General features: G+C 43.3%; 1 protein-coding gene and 1 long non-coding RNA gene across 2 annotated transcripts in view; one reads left to right on the top strand and one right to left on the bottom strand.

Moving 5' to 3' along the window:
- LOC139172108 (uncharacterized) overlaps window positions 1-6,167 on the bottom strand; it is a 35,418-nt gene extending 29,251 nt beyond the window's left edge. The window contains exon 1 of the long non-coding RNA XR_011559838.1: window positions 6,034-6,167. This is a non-coding gene — a long non-coding RNA (uncharacterized lncRNA). The remainder of the gene's footprint in view (window positions 1-6,033) is intronic.
- The window catches only part of PRKCB (protein kinase C beta), a 273,710-nt gene that overhangs the window by 58,759 nt on the left and 200,093 nt on the right, over window positions 1-14,858 (top strand). The window lies entirely within an intron of this gene.

Here is a 14,858-nt window from a genome sequence, read left to right as displayed (position 1 = left end):
TGTATGCCGCCCCTCTCCAAGTACTCGGGGCGGCATACAAATCCAATAAATCAATAAATCAATAAATCAATAAATCAATAAAATAAAATAAAATAATTGAAATAAAATAAAATAAAATAAAATAAAATAAATAAAATAAATAAAATAAATAAAATAAATAAAATAAATAAAATAAATAAAATAAATAAAATAAATAAAATAAATAAAATAAATAAAATAAATAAAATAAATAAAATAAATAAAATAAATAAAATAAATAAAATAAATAAAATAAATAAAATAAATAAAATAAAATAAAATAAATAAAATAAAATAAAATAAAATAAAATAAATAAAATAAAATAAAATAAAATAAAAAAATAAAAAAATAAAATAAAATAAAATAAAATAAAATAAAATAAAATAAAATAAAATAATCATATCCAAGGTCTAGTTGTTTGCCAGGGCCTCTGCACAGATATCACTGCCATCCTATTGCAAGCCTATTTGGCTGGATCTTCCTTTTCCCTCCTGTTAGCAACAGTGTTTGCCTTCCTGCAGCTTTTCTGTGCTTCTTCATCCCCATTTGCAAGAGGGAGAGGCTGGGCATTTAGCCAGACCGCTCTCTGGTTCCTTCAGCCTCCGTGGATGCAATTTGTTGGGCCCTGGACATTCTGTCTCCCCCCCTCCTCCCCTCCTGCCAAAGTTAGTTTAGAGTTTCCTGGAGAAGCACGCTTGGCAGAGCTTGTCTCCTGACAGATGTTGGGGTAATTAAAGTCCCCCACCACTACTATTTCATGCCTCTCTGAAAGATCTACAATTGGCTTTCGGAAGGCGTTATTTACATCGTCTCAGTTGGGTGATCAGTACTTGGCACCAATATCGTCCGAGCTTTTATTTCTTCCTCCATTTATTTAACCTGGACGCTGTCTGGGGCACTTGCCAAGTTCATTTCCCTGTGTTTCTGAGCAGGGGTGGGTATTTTTTTTAACCTACAGTAACGTTCTTCATTGTTTTGTTTCTCTATTATTTGTTTTATTTACCTATTCATCGCATTCTCTATCCTGCCCATTTCACTTAAGTGACTCCGGGCAGTTTATAATGCAGCGAACTCCTCATAATATGGAAACATAGATAAGAACCAATTAAGGCAGAATTGAAAAGATTAAGCTGAACATATTAAAAAGAATTAAAAAGTTAAAAAAAGGGTGGAAGTTAAAAACACCCTCATGGCACCCTTTCACTCCCCCATGCCAATTGGCAGATACAGGTCTTCACACTCTTTCTGGGCAGGGGCCATGACAGAAAAGGCTCTTTTCCTGGATCATAGAAACATAGAAGATTGACGGCATAAAAAGACCTCTAGTCTGCCATTATACTATTTCCTGTATTTTATCTTAGGATGCATATATGCTTATCCCAGGCATGTTTAAATTCAGTTACTGTGGATTTACCAACCACGGCTGCTGGAAATTTGTTCCAAGCATCTACTACTCTTTCAGTTAAACAATATTTTCTCACGTTGCTTTCGATCCTTCCCCCAACTCACCTCAGATTGTGCCCCCTTGTTCTTGTGTTCACTTTCCTATTAAAAACACTTCCCTCCTGGACCTTATTTAACCCTTTAACATATTTAAATGCTTTGATCATGTCCCCCCTTTCCCTTTTGTCCTCCAGACTATACAGATGGAGTTCGTGAAGTCTTTCCTGATAGGTTTTATGCTTAAGACCTTCCACCATTTTTGTAGCTCATCTTTGGACCTGTTTGATTTGATCAATTTCTTTTTGTAGGTGAGGTCTCCAGAACTGAACACAGGATTCTAAATGTGGTCTCACCAGCGCTCTATACAGCAGGATCACAATCTCCCTCTTTCTGCTTGTTATACCTCTAGCTGTGCAGCCAAGCATTCTACTTGCTTTTCATACTGCCTGACTGTTCACTCTCCCAAACTGGGTCACATCACCAGTGTTATAAGAGGGTGGGTTTTGCTGTCGGTTTAGATAGATGTGGCTTATCCTGTTGGTGGGAGGGTTGTTTTCTTCTTGGTAGTTCCTCCGTTAGAAGCTGCTTTACTGCTTGATGGTTTGTCTAAGTTGGGATATTGTTTAGTGCCACTGATAAATAAGCAGAAAGCAAATCCCACTCCCTCCTAGCACTAATGGTGTTACCTAGTTGGGTAAGGAAACGTCGGGAAGAAAACCTCCAAGATCTGAGACCACCAAGTGCCCCTCCTTGCGACCCTGGGCTGCAAATATTCGCCTTTGTTGTTGAATGAGATGCTTGGTCCTGAGGACCAGAATTTCCGTTGCTAAACAAATTGGTTATTGAATGAGTCATGCCTGATTTTATTACCTTTTTTTTTTTTTGCCACATTTGTGGCAAGTGTGAGATTTAAAACTTCTGAGTTGAGATATCCAGGAGACACCATGAAGAATAAAGGAGCTCTATGGAACTTTTGCAAAAGCTGTCCCTTCACCCTGCTCATGTGTTTGCCACAGAAAGGCAAGATGATGCATATAAATACTGAGTTTAAATTTAAATTTAAACCTGAATTTAAATACAGGTTCAAGGTATATAGTACAGTATATAGTTGAAAAGAAGTCCATGATACAACAGAGAAGGAGTTGAAGCTTCTCGCAGCTGACTGGCTCTCGGTGTTTGTTGATCCTCCGGGAAATGGATTATAGATGCTTTAAATAATTATAGTTCCTCTATTACTGTATGAGGCTCTCAATAAGGAACTCAGGGTCAAACAACGGTCCTTCTTGCGGAAGATTACAACATGGGGTTTTTTTAAAAAAAAGTTTTAAAAAGTTTTTACTCCCATACACTTTTTCACATATTTATCATCTCTTTTCTCATTTCCTTCTTTTACAAAATCTTTACACATTTATTCTATATTTATCTTATTGCTTTGTTGGTTCAAGGCCGGGTTTTTTTTTAAACCATCCTCCCTTTCTATCTCATACAGCCCTTCTTTCTATTTCTTCTTACCTTCCCTTCCTTTTTCCCTTTTTAAACCTACTTCCCCTCCGTCTCTCCTTCTCCTCTTCCCTACTTTCCCTCCTGCCCTCTCTCTTCATTCTCCTTTCCCCTCTTCTCTTCTTTCCTTCTTCTCTTTCTTTCTTCTTACTCCTCTCTTCTCTTCTTTCAATAATCCCCTTGTTGTGTTTTCTTTCTTGTTGCTTTCTTCTTGTTTCCTCTGTTTCTTTCAGTCTTCCAAAGTTCTCTTTATTGTCTTCATTCGTCTCAATAGCATTTGTCACTTTTTAAATTATATGTTCCAGTTTTAATTCTATACGATTGATAATTTGAAGTATTTCGTTCCCACCTGCTGTTTATCAAAATTCTAAATATCCTGGGATATACTTTCCACTTCTTTGTTTCCAGATGGTGTCATTTTAACAATGGAGTTTAATCCACGTTATTTGTCCAGTAAAGAGAAAAGGTCTGAGAGTTACACACGCTCTTTCCCCCCTAAATTGGTGCTCAGGCTTCAAATCAGAAATTCCTCTTCATTATTCTTACTCAATTTCATCGTTTTAAGTTTATAAATCCAGTAAATGTAATAGTCATTTATTTATTTGTTTGTTTGTCTGTTTTGTCCAGTATGTATTGGTGGTATACAAAGATGTAGCAATGTTTATATACATGATACTAGTAAAAGAGAAACATTAGGACAGGGGACGGAAGTCACGCTGGTGCATTTATGCACGCCCCTGACTGACCTCCTAGGAATCAGGAGAGGACAACAGTGGACAGTCTAAGGGTAAAGTTTTGGGGGTTAGGTGATAATACCGTGTTTCCCCGAAAATAAAACACTGTCTTATACTAATTTTTGCTCCAAAAGTTGTGCTACGTTTTATTTTCGGGGGGTGCCTTATATTCCGATCCTTCCCCTTTAATTCTTGGAGCGTTGGTACGCTCCACTTTAAGAGCCTTACTGCCCCTGCTGCCACTGCGACCGACAGAAGACACGTGGGCCACCAGATAGCTGAGAGGCTCGGCGGCAGCGAAATTGGCAGCAGCAAAATCGGCGGTGGCATCGGAGGAGAAGCTCCCGACGCTGACCAGCCCAAACCGGCAGCCCCCTTTGCTGCGGCAGGCGGGTAGCCGCCCATCCGTCGGGCTGTCTTCTGCCTCCGGATCTGGAGGCACGCTCATGGCCACTGAGGGTTCCTCCCCAAGTGGCACAGTGCCAAAAAAAGACGGGTTCGGCGAGGGGGCTGAGCCTTGGCTGCCGCTGCCCAGATTGCACCTCCTGCCTCCGTGGCGGCCAAGAGAAGACACGGTGGTAAGATCTGCGGCGGCAGAGGTCCTGTGAGCCACCAAGCAGCTCAGTTTTGGGGTTAAGTAAAACCAGGCATGGAGGAGGGAGGGGGGAGGAAGAAAGGAAGCATATTACGGTACCACCACTGCGCCTTATTTTCGGGGGGTGCCTTATATTAACAAATTCTGCAAAACCTCGGACATGCCTTACTTTCTGGGGACGTCTTATTTTTGGGGAAACACGGTACTACACAGTCTGGTAGTGAGTTCCATGCATCAACTATTCGGTTATTAAAATCATATTTTGTGTTTGTCCAATAAAAAAAAAGTTCTATTCTATTCTATTCTATTCTATTCTTTGTAGACCACCAATATATACTTGACAAAACAAACAAACAAGCAAACAAACAAACCAATAAAAAAGGGTGATTGGACACACAAGAGATTTGTCTTTGGTGCAGATGCTCTCAGTGTACATAAAAGAAAAGATACATTTGTCAAGAATCATGAGGTTAAAAACACTTAATGACAGTCAAGGTATAAGCAAGCAATAAAATCATATTAGGAACCAGTCAATATAAATTGTAAGGATATAAGCAAAAAAGTTACAGTCCTACAGTCATTAGTGGGAGGACATGGGAACAATGAGACAAGTAATAGGAGTGCAGACTTAATGAATAGTTTGACACAGGGGTGGGCTACCATTCCCAGCCCTACCGGAACAGGCTGGGAGCATGTGTATCCCCTGTGTGCTCGCACGCTCTACAGGTGCGTGCCCCCCCACAGGATTCGGCTTCTGCTCATGCGCAGAAGCATAATCTCGGGCGAGGATGAGATTTCTGGTTTTTTTCGCTTCTGCGCATGCGCAGAAGCAAAACCCCCCCAGAAATAGCCTAAAAAAAGGTAAGTGAATATCTCCGATACTGCCTTCTGCCGCACGAATCCCAGTGACTAGTTAGGTCCCACAGAGTTGGCCTTCTCTGGGTCCCGTCGACTAAACAGTGTCGTCTGGCGGGACCCAGGGGAAGAGCCTTCTCTGTGGCGGCCCTGACCCTCTGGAACTAGCTGCCCCTGGAGATTAGGATTGCCCCACCCTCCTTGCCTTTCGCAAACTTCCTCCCCCAGGCTTATATATTTTTATATATGGTATGCTTGTGTTGTATGTTTTTAAAATAATGGGTTTTTAGATATTTTTAAAATATTAGATTTGTTCATTGTACACTATTTTATTGCTGTTGTGAGCCACCCTGAGTCTGCGGAGAGGGGTGGCAAACAAATCTAATTATTATATATAATTATAATATATATAATAATAATAATAATAATAATAATAATAATAATAATAATGTGGCCGCTTTCCGCTGCCATTCTTCCTGCTCCCCCCCGTTCCCCCCCTCCCGTGTGCCTGTCATGGCGGTTCCCTGCCACCTTTTGCCCTGCCTGCCCTTGTGTCTAGTTGTTCTGGGGTGCAGTGCTCTATAGCATCATTTTGAGGGTGGGAGTTGAAACAGTTTGCGTCCAGGATGCGAGGGGTCAGTAAATATTTTCCCCGCCCTCTTTTTGACTCGTGCAGTCTATAGGTCCTCAATGGAAGGCAGGTTGGCAGCCATTGTTTTTTCTGCAGTTCTGATTGTCCTCTGAAGTCTGTGTCGGTCTTGTTGGGTTGCAGAACTAAACCAGACAGTTACGGAGGTGCAGATTATAGACTCAATGATTCCTCTGTAGAACTGTATCTGCAGCTCCTTGGATGTAAATAAAATAAAAGGAAATTAGTCAAAACTAACCTTGTTTGAAGATAACCTTCACACTCATCTAACGTCAGGGGCTGAGAAGTCAACAAGCAGATGAAGGGAGGACCAGCCAGGATTCTCCTGGATTAAATGGTACCTTTTCTTAAGGATTGTTTCTGTGGTCAATCCTTTTTTAGAGAAAGGCTTGGTGAGGGTGAGGGTTGGCCTTCAGATTGATTGATTGATTGATTGATTTATAAGACTTTATTTAAACAATTAAAATAAACAGAATTGACAAACATGCTTAACATTGGTTGAGATTCTTTGGTTTACATTTCAGGAGTTCCCGGTCTCCTCTTGTTTTCTATAAACATTTTAAATCAATTAAGTGACTAATAGAGAAAAAAGAAAGAAAGAAAAAAGACAAGTCAGAAAAGAAAAGAAAAAGAAATACTAGCAGCCAACTCTTTCCTTTGGCTCACGTACTTAAGCGAACTTTTTATAAATATTTTCATGTAGGTAGTGAATTCTCAATCTGCAGGCAAACTGGCCTTCAGGTTTACTAAGGCTGTTGTGTCTATGCCCAAGGCCTCCTCTCCGCCCTCCTCCTCCTCCTTGGTTCCCTCTCTTCTCTGCCCAAATTCCTCACCCTCCTATAGCATCTTCCCTGCACTGGGTCAGATCAATCACCCCCACCAGCCTGCAGCCACAACAATTCGGGAGGAGGCAGGCAGAGTCCCCCAGCTGCATATTTCCTGTGGATTTTCTTCTATTTCATTCTCTTGCTGGAGTGGGGAGAAGCCAGGAGCTTTGTTGGCTGTTTATGGATTGGAAGCAAAGAGGAATCTGCCTGCCACCCCAGAAAGCAGCTGTGGGGTCTCTTGTGGCAAATTTATTACCTACCCTGTTTCCCCGATAGTAAGACACCCCCAATTGTAAGACGTATCGGGGGTTTCAGGGGGGGTCGGCTAATATAAGCCGTACCCCAAAAGTAAGACACATGTCTTACTTTCGGGGAAACACGGGGGTATTGCCGGGGGGAGCCCAATGACGTCGCTTCCAAGCTCCCCGCGCGCCCCTCGCCTTCGCCTCGCCGCGGCGCCACCGCCTCTTCCCCGGCTTGGCAAAGCGAAGGATGGCGCTGGTCCGAAGCGAGCCGAGCGGGCGGCGGCTTGCAGCGAAGGCGCTCGTCCCAGCAACCGAGTCCTGCCGAGGCTCGGCTGCAAGCGGCCAGCGAGGCCGACCAGCTCCGAGGCGAGCGGCCGGAGCTGCGCCCTCCTTCGCCTGCCTCCTTTCCGGCAGGCAGGTGGGGCTGCCCAACTGCGCAGAGCGGCTCCTCCCCTCCAGACACACGCTTCCCCGACACGCGTCTGTGGCTCCACGCGTGCACGCCGCTTGGAGCCCTGAGGTTGAACTTGGAAAAGGGCTCACGAGGCTCCTGTCCCGCGGCTGCCCTTCTGGACTCTGGGGAGATGCCTTCGGGAACACGACCCTTTCAATTTTTTTCCAGTGTAAGACATACCCTGAAAGTAAGACGTAGTGGGGCTTTTGGGGGTAAAAAGAAAGTAAGACACTGTCTTACTTTCGGGGAAACACGGGTATAAAGCCCTACATGGATCAGGGCCAAAATATTTACAAACTTATGGACTATCTTCTACTGCATACCTCCCAGAGACCAATAAGAGCACACAGAGTCAGCCTCCTCCAGGCCCTGTTGATTAAGCAATGCAGATTGGCAGGGCCTCGGGGGAGGGCCTTCTCTGTGGCTGCCCCGGCTCTATGGAATCAACTCTCCCCCGATGTCCATACTGCTCCCACCCTACTGGCCTCCCAAAAGGCTGTGAAGACCTGGCTTTGCCGGAAGGGGCCCTGTGAATTCACAACTATCCTTGCCAAATTGTATGAATGATATGTTAGAATAGAATAGAATAGAATAGAATTCTTTATTGCCAAGTGTGATTGGGCACACAAGGAATTTGTCTTGGTGCAGATGCTCTCAGTGTACATAAAAGAAAAAGATACATTTGTCAAGAATCCTGTGGTACAGCACTTAATGATTGTCATAGGGGTCAATAAGCAATGAAGAAACAATCAATATTAATAAAACAAGTGACAGTCATACAGTCCTAAGTGGGAGGAGATGGGGGATAGGAATGATGAGAAAAAACTAGTAGAAATAGAAGTGCAGACTTAGTAAAAAGTCTGAGAGTGTTGAGGGAATTATTTGTTTAGCAGAGTGATGGCGTTCGTGGAAAAAACTGTTCTTGTGTCTAGTTGTCTTTATTATTATTATTTTTAATTATTTATTCTTTGTCCAATACACAATACATATGGAAGAGAATAGGCATGAAGTAATATATATAAAGATAATATATAAAATAGAAGAGAAAATATATGAGAGGAAGAAAATATATATGATATATGAGATAAAGGAAAGACAATTGGACAGGGGACGATAGGCACACCAGTGCACTTATGTACGCCCCTTACTGGCCTCTTAGGAACCTGGAGAGGTCAATCGTGGAGAGTCTAAGGGAGAAATGTTGGGGGTTAGGGGTTGACACTATTGAGTCCGGTAATGAGTTCCACAACTCGATTGTTAAAGTCATGTTTTTTACAGTCAAGTTTGGAGCGATTAATATTAAGTTTAAATCTGTTGTGTGCTCTTGTGTTGTTGCGGTTGAAGCTGAAGTAGTCATTGACCGGTAGGACTTTGCAGCATATGATCTTGTGGGCAATACTTAAATCGGAGTGCAGTGCTCTGTAGCGACGTTTTGGGGGGTAGGAGTTGAAACAATTTGTGTCCAGGATGAGAGGGGTCAGTAAATATTTTCACAGCTCTCTTTTTGACTTGTGCAGTATGCATGCCCTCAATGAAAGGCAGGTTGGCAGCCATTGTTCTTTCTACAGTTCTGATTCTCCTCTGAAGCCTGTGTCGGTCTTGTTGGGTTGCAGCACCAAACCAGACAGTTATAGAGGTGCAGATGACAGACTCAATGATTCCTCTGTAGAACTGGACCAGCAGCTCCTTGGGCAGTTTGTGCTTCCTGAATTGGCGCAGAAAGAACATTCTTTGTTGTGCTTTTTTGATGACGCATGTTGTTGTGATTGGTTAACTTATGGGTTTTGAACCAGCTGGATTTCTGATTTTTTCTTTCCTTTGCAATTAACATAGAAACATAGAAGTCTGACGGCAGAAAAAGACCTCATGGTCCATCTAGTCTGCCCTTATACTATTTTCTGTATTTTATCTTACAATGGATATATGTTTATCCCAGGCATGTTTAAATTCAGTTACTGTGGATTTATCTACCACGTCTGCTGGAAGTTTGTTCCAAGGATCTACTACTCTTTCAGTAAAATAATATTTTCTCATGTTGCTTTTGATCTTTCCCCCAACTAACTTCAGATTGTGTCCCCTTGTTCTTGTGTTCACTTTCCTATTAAAAACACTTCCCTCCTGAACCTTATTTAACCCTTTAATATATTTAAATGTTTCGATCATGTCCCCCCTTTTCCTTCTGTCCTCCAGACTATACAGATTGAGTTCATTAAGTCTTTCCTGATACGTTTTATGCTTAAGACCTTCCACCATTCTTGTAGCCCGTCTTTGGACCCGTTCAATTTTGTCAATATCTTTTTGTAGGTGAGGTCTCCAGAACTGAACACAGTACAGTATTCCAAATGTGGTCTCACCAGCATTCTATATAGCGGGATCATAATCTCCCTCTTCCTGCTTGTTATACCTCTAGCTATGCAGCCAAGCATCCTACTTGCTTTCCCTACCGCCTGACTGCACTGTTCACCCATTTTGAGACTGTCAGAAATCATGACCCCTAAATCCTTTTCTTCTGAAGTATTTGCTAACACAGAACTGCCAATACAATACTCAGACTGAGGATTCCTTTTCCCCAAGTGCATTATTTTACATTTGGAAACATTAAACTGCAGTTTCCATTGCTTTGACCATTTATCTAGTAAAGCTAAATCATTTACCATATTACAGACCCCTCCAGGAATTCATCCAAGAAGCTCCCAGAGCTGAAGAAGCTTTTTGGATAAGAAGTGAAACATCTTCAAAGCAAAAACCCAGAACATTCGGTTTCCTCTTGCAAAAACATCTTTGTGATAACCATGAGCTGGATTACTGAGAATCTCCATAGGCACTCTTCAGTTCCTCATTGAGTTTGACAAGATGCACAGGCTACGTTCCAAAAATAATGCAATTGAATTTCCCGCACCTCTTTTATTGGTGGGAGTGGGACTGAAGCACTTGGAATAGGTGGGGGGGGGGGGGACGCTAAGCTTTGCTGCAAAACTGGTCTCAATGCTCTCCAAGCTGTGGAAGCGGCAGGACGTCAGTTATTGTAAACCTCTGCGCGCTGACCGTGTCACGAAAAAAATGGAATTGGAAATTTCAAGTGAACTTTTGCAATGCATAGAAATTGAACCTGATTATTTGGACACTGTCATCACTGGTGATGAAACCTGGGTTTTTAAATACGACCCAGAAACAAAACACCTAAGCTCTGAGTGGCACACCGACCAGTCCCCCAAGCCCCAAAAGGCAAGAATGAGCAGATCAAAAGTGAAAACAATGCTCATTGTCTTTTTCGACAGTAAAGGAGTGGTCCATAAGGAGTTTGTTCCTCAAGGACAGACAGTTAATGCTGCCTACTACATGGATGTGCTGGAAAGACTCCGAAAAAGGGTCATCAGGACGAGAAAAGACATCTCGGCTACCTGGCAACTCCACCACAACAACACGCCTTGCCACAACACGCTACAAGTCCGCGAGTTCCTGGCCAAACACCAGGTGCCAACGCTGCCCCACCCTCCCATAGTCCTGACGTTGCCCCAGCAGACTTCTTTTTGTTCCCAGCCCTGAAAGGAACCCGTTTTTCGTCCATAGAAGAGATCCAATCAGCCGTGATGAAGACCTTGCGAGAGGTCCCCAAAGACGCCTTCCAGGGCGCGTACCGGTCATGGCAGAGTTGCTGGAAAAAATGTGTAGAGGCCCAAGGACAGACAGTACTTTGAAGAATTTTATGTGTTTGTGCAAATCTGTTCAATAAATTAATTTTTAAAAAATAATTGCATTACTTTTGGAACGCACCCTGTAGCTGAGTACACACTTGTACACACCTGTGTGCAGGTAATGCTGCTTGTGGGTTGACTCTCCTGAGCCAGTTCCCCACCTACCTCTTCCTTGTCTGCTGGGAAAGTCACCTCCCTTCGACGGGGCAATTTGTGGACCCCTCCGAGAGGCAACTGGATCATCCCAAGGGGTTGCCCTGGCAACAACCTGTCTCTCCCCCCCCCCCAGGCCTTGAGTTGGGTTGGGTGCTTCTAAGTCAGGTGCTCCCTATTGTCAAAGCCAGAGAGAAAGTCTAATAGCAGGATTAATGGCGGGAGGAAGGAGGGGCTCCTTTCTTCTCTCCCCGGGATGATAATTTGCAAGTCTTGCCAAGTGTCAAGAGAGTGTCAGGTGGATCTGCTGCTGCTGGGAAGGGTGGAGGGGGGGGGCAAGGGGGAGGAATAGTGAAGGAGATAATTTTGCAAAGTGAATAAAATGGATCGGATTCTCCCTCCCCTCCCCCGTCCTCCCCCTGGTGTAATGGAAAGGGCTGAATGCCGTTTCCAAAGGAGGTGAAGCTCTGGATTTAACTAGGGGAGAGGAAGCAGCAGGAGGTGAGTGGGAGCCTCTTGAAGGGAGCCGAGAAAGCTTGGAAGGGGTTGGCGCTTCCATCTGGGAGGAGGTGAGGTCCCCCCAGGTTCCCTCTAGAAGACCTTGGCTTTCCCTGCTGGACTCTGTCCCGGCAGGCGGATGTGAGGTTTAGAAGGCAGGAACTGGACTTTCCACTGTTGATCTCTCCCGATTCCTAAGAGGTCAGTAAGGGGCGTGCACAAGTGCACCAGCGTGCCTTCCGTCCCCTGTCCTAATGTTTCTCTTTTACTAGTATCATTATTATTATAAAGCCCTTCATGGCACCGGACCAGATTATCTCAGGGACCGCCTTCTGCTGCACGAATCCCAGCGACCAGTTAGGTCCCACAGAGTGGGTCTTCTCTGGGTCCCATCAACTAAGGAATGTCGCTTGGCGGGGCCCAGGGGAAGAGCCTTCTCTGTGGCGGCCCTGGCCCTCTGGAACCAACTTTCCCCCAAAGATTAGAATTGCCCCCACCCTCCTTGCCTTTCGTAAGCTGCTTAAAACCCACCTCTGCCGTCAGGCACTGGGGAACTGAGACCCTCTTTCCCTCTAGGCCTTTACAATTCTATGCATGGTATGTATGTATGTATGTTTGGGTTTTTATATTAATGGGTTTTTAATTGTTTCTAACATCAGACTACTATTGTACACTGCTTTATTGTTGCTGTTAGCTGCCTCGAGTCACCGGAGAGGGGCGGCATTCAAATCCAATAAATAAATGAATAAATGAATAAATTATTGTATTATGTCAATACAACACAGCAAACGAGAACACTATGCTGGATTTCGTATTTCATCACCAGTCGGGCGCTTCCCAAGCACCTAGGACTGCGTGATGTAGCGGTGAATTATGTTTGCCGATCCCAGTAAAGCGGCCTTTTGCAATTGACAGATGGAGATTTTGTCAATTCTGATGGTTTTCAAATGTCCGCTGAGATCCTTTGGTACTGTGCCCAGCGTGCCAAGTACCACTGGGACCACTTTCACGGGCTTATGCCAGAGTCGTTGCAGCTCGATTTTTAGATCTTCGTATTTCACTAATTTCTCCAGCTGCTTCTCCTCAATTCTGCTGTCCCCTGGGATTGCGATGTCGATGATCCATACTTTCTTTTTCTCCACGATCACAATGTCTGGTGTGTTATGCTTCAGAATTCGGTCAGTCTGAAGTCGGAAGTCCCACAGCAGTTTTGCTTGCTCATTTTCGACCACTTTTTTGGGCTTATGATCCCACCAGTTCTTTGCCCCTGGTAAATGGTAGTTCCGGCACAAGTTCCAGTGGATCATCTTATTTATTATTATTATTATTATTATTATTATTATTATTATTATTATTATTATTATTTCTTAATATTGGATTTGTCATGTCTTGTATTGTCTTTGCTGTTGTGAGCCGCTCCAAATCCTCGGAGAGGGGAGGCATACAAATCTAATAAATTATTATTAATTATTATTATTATCATGGGACTAGCGGGTGGATGGCCATCTGGCCGTGTGTGGAGAAAGACCCTGGGGTTTGGTGCAGGAGGCCAGAGAGGCTTCTATGAAGGGTCCACTAGTGGCCAGGCATGGCCATCCCCCTTGCCAGAGGATTGCTTTTCACACCTCCTAGTTGGGGTGAGGGTGGGAGTTTGCCCCTCTCTTGAAGGAAGAATAAAACCTGGGCCTCCAGCAGAAGCATCGGAAACCTTCTGGGTTAAAATAGCCCTTGATAACACTTAGAGGAACTTCCTCCGACTCTTTTGCTGGTGTGGGAGGGCTGGGAGATGGAGGGGGGGGGGGCTCCGCAGAGCACCAGGGTGGATCTCCTAGCAATTGACGGGCTCCTCCTTTCCTGCTGATCGGTTGGGGGGAGGAGGGAGGCCTTCTCCTGAAGGTAGGGGAGACAGGAGGAGGGCGAGAAGGAGACTCTGCAGAGAAGAAGGCCAGGAGAAGTGGGGAGCTTAGAGTTGCAGAGCATCTGCTAGCGTTAAAGAGGAGTCTTGACTACTGCAAGGCGCTCTTCATGGGGCTGCCCTTGAAAAGCATTCGGAGACTTCAGCTGTGCAAAGTGCAGCCTCGCGAGCAATTATGGGAGTAGAGTGATCCCTCGTTTTTCGTGGGGGATGAGTCCCAAGATCACCCGTGAAAAACGAATTTCCGTGAAGTAGCGGAAATATAGTTCGTTTATGTATTTAATGAGTATTTGAACTTTTAAAACCCACCCTTAGCATTAAACAGTCATTCTATAATGTTTCTCATCTGGAACTAGATGTGATATCCTACCAGTTTCTTTAATAGAGCAAAGTAGTACTTATATTTTATGTTTGGTATGTGTGTGTTGTATGGTTTTAATTGCTGGGATTTTATATATCTTCCTCTTTTAACATTAGATTTGTTCACTGTTATATTGTTTTTTATTATTGTTGTGAGCCGCCGTGACTCTTCGGAGAGGGGCGGCATACAAATCTAATAAATTATTATTATTATTATTATTATTATTATTATTATTATTATTAAATTTAATAATTTATTAGATTTGTATGCCGCCCCTCTCCCTGGTGACATAAGTGGGTTTTGAGTAGCTAATGAAAGGCAAGGAGCGTGGGGGTGGTTCTAATCTCTGGGGGGAGTTGATTCCAGAGGGCCGGGGCCACCACAGAGAAGGCTCTTTCCATGGGACCCGCCAGACAACAATGTTTAGTCAACGGGAACCGGAGAAGACTGACTTTGTGGGACCTTATTGGTCGCTGGGATTCGTGTGGCAGAAGACGGTCCCGAAGGTATTTTTAAGTATTAAGATGTAATATTTACATCTCAAATATTAAGTATTAATATTTACATCTTAATACTTTCAGGTGGGTCAACATCCATATATTTACATTCACTGTGATATATTATGTATTTATACATTTGTATACATATTTCTTTATTTTTTTTAATTAGACAATTTGTTTGAGTTTTTATTTATTTTTATAGCTTTTTTATTTCAAGACAAAACAAAGATAAGGGCAGAAACACACAAGATAAAAATAGGAGCCAAAACGGCTCCATTCTTCTCAGAAGTTCCCCCCTCCCAAAAAAAAGAGAAAAAAAAAGAGAATTTACAGACCATCTTAGGAAAAAGAGAAAGAGAAAAAGAAGATTTATTTATTTATTTATTTAATTAATTATTTAATTAATTAATTTGTA

Source organism: Erythrolamprus reginae, chromosome 9 (genome assembly GCF_031021105.1).
Source record: "Erythrolamprus reginae isolate rEryReg1 chromosome 9, rEryReg1.hap1, whole genome shotgun sequence".
NCBI lineage: Eukaryota > Metazoa > Chordata > Lepidosauria > Squamata > Dipsadidae > Erythrolamprus > Erythrolamprus reginae.
This window is presented reverse-complemented; position numbering and strand designations above follow the sequence as displayed.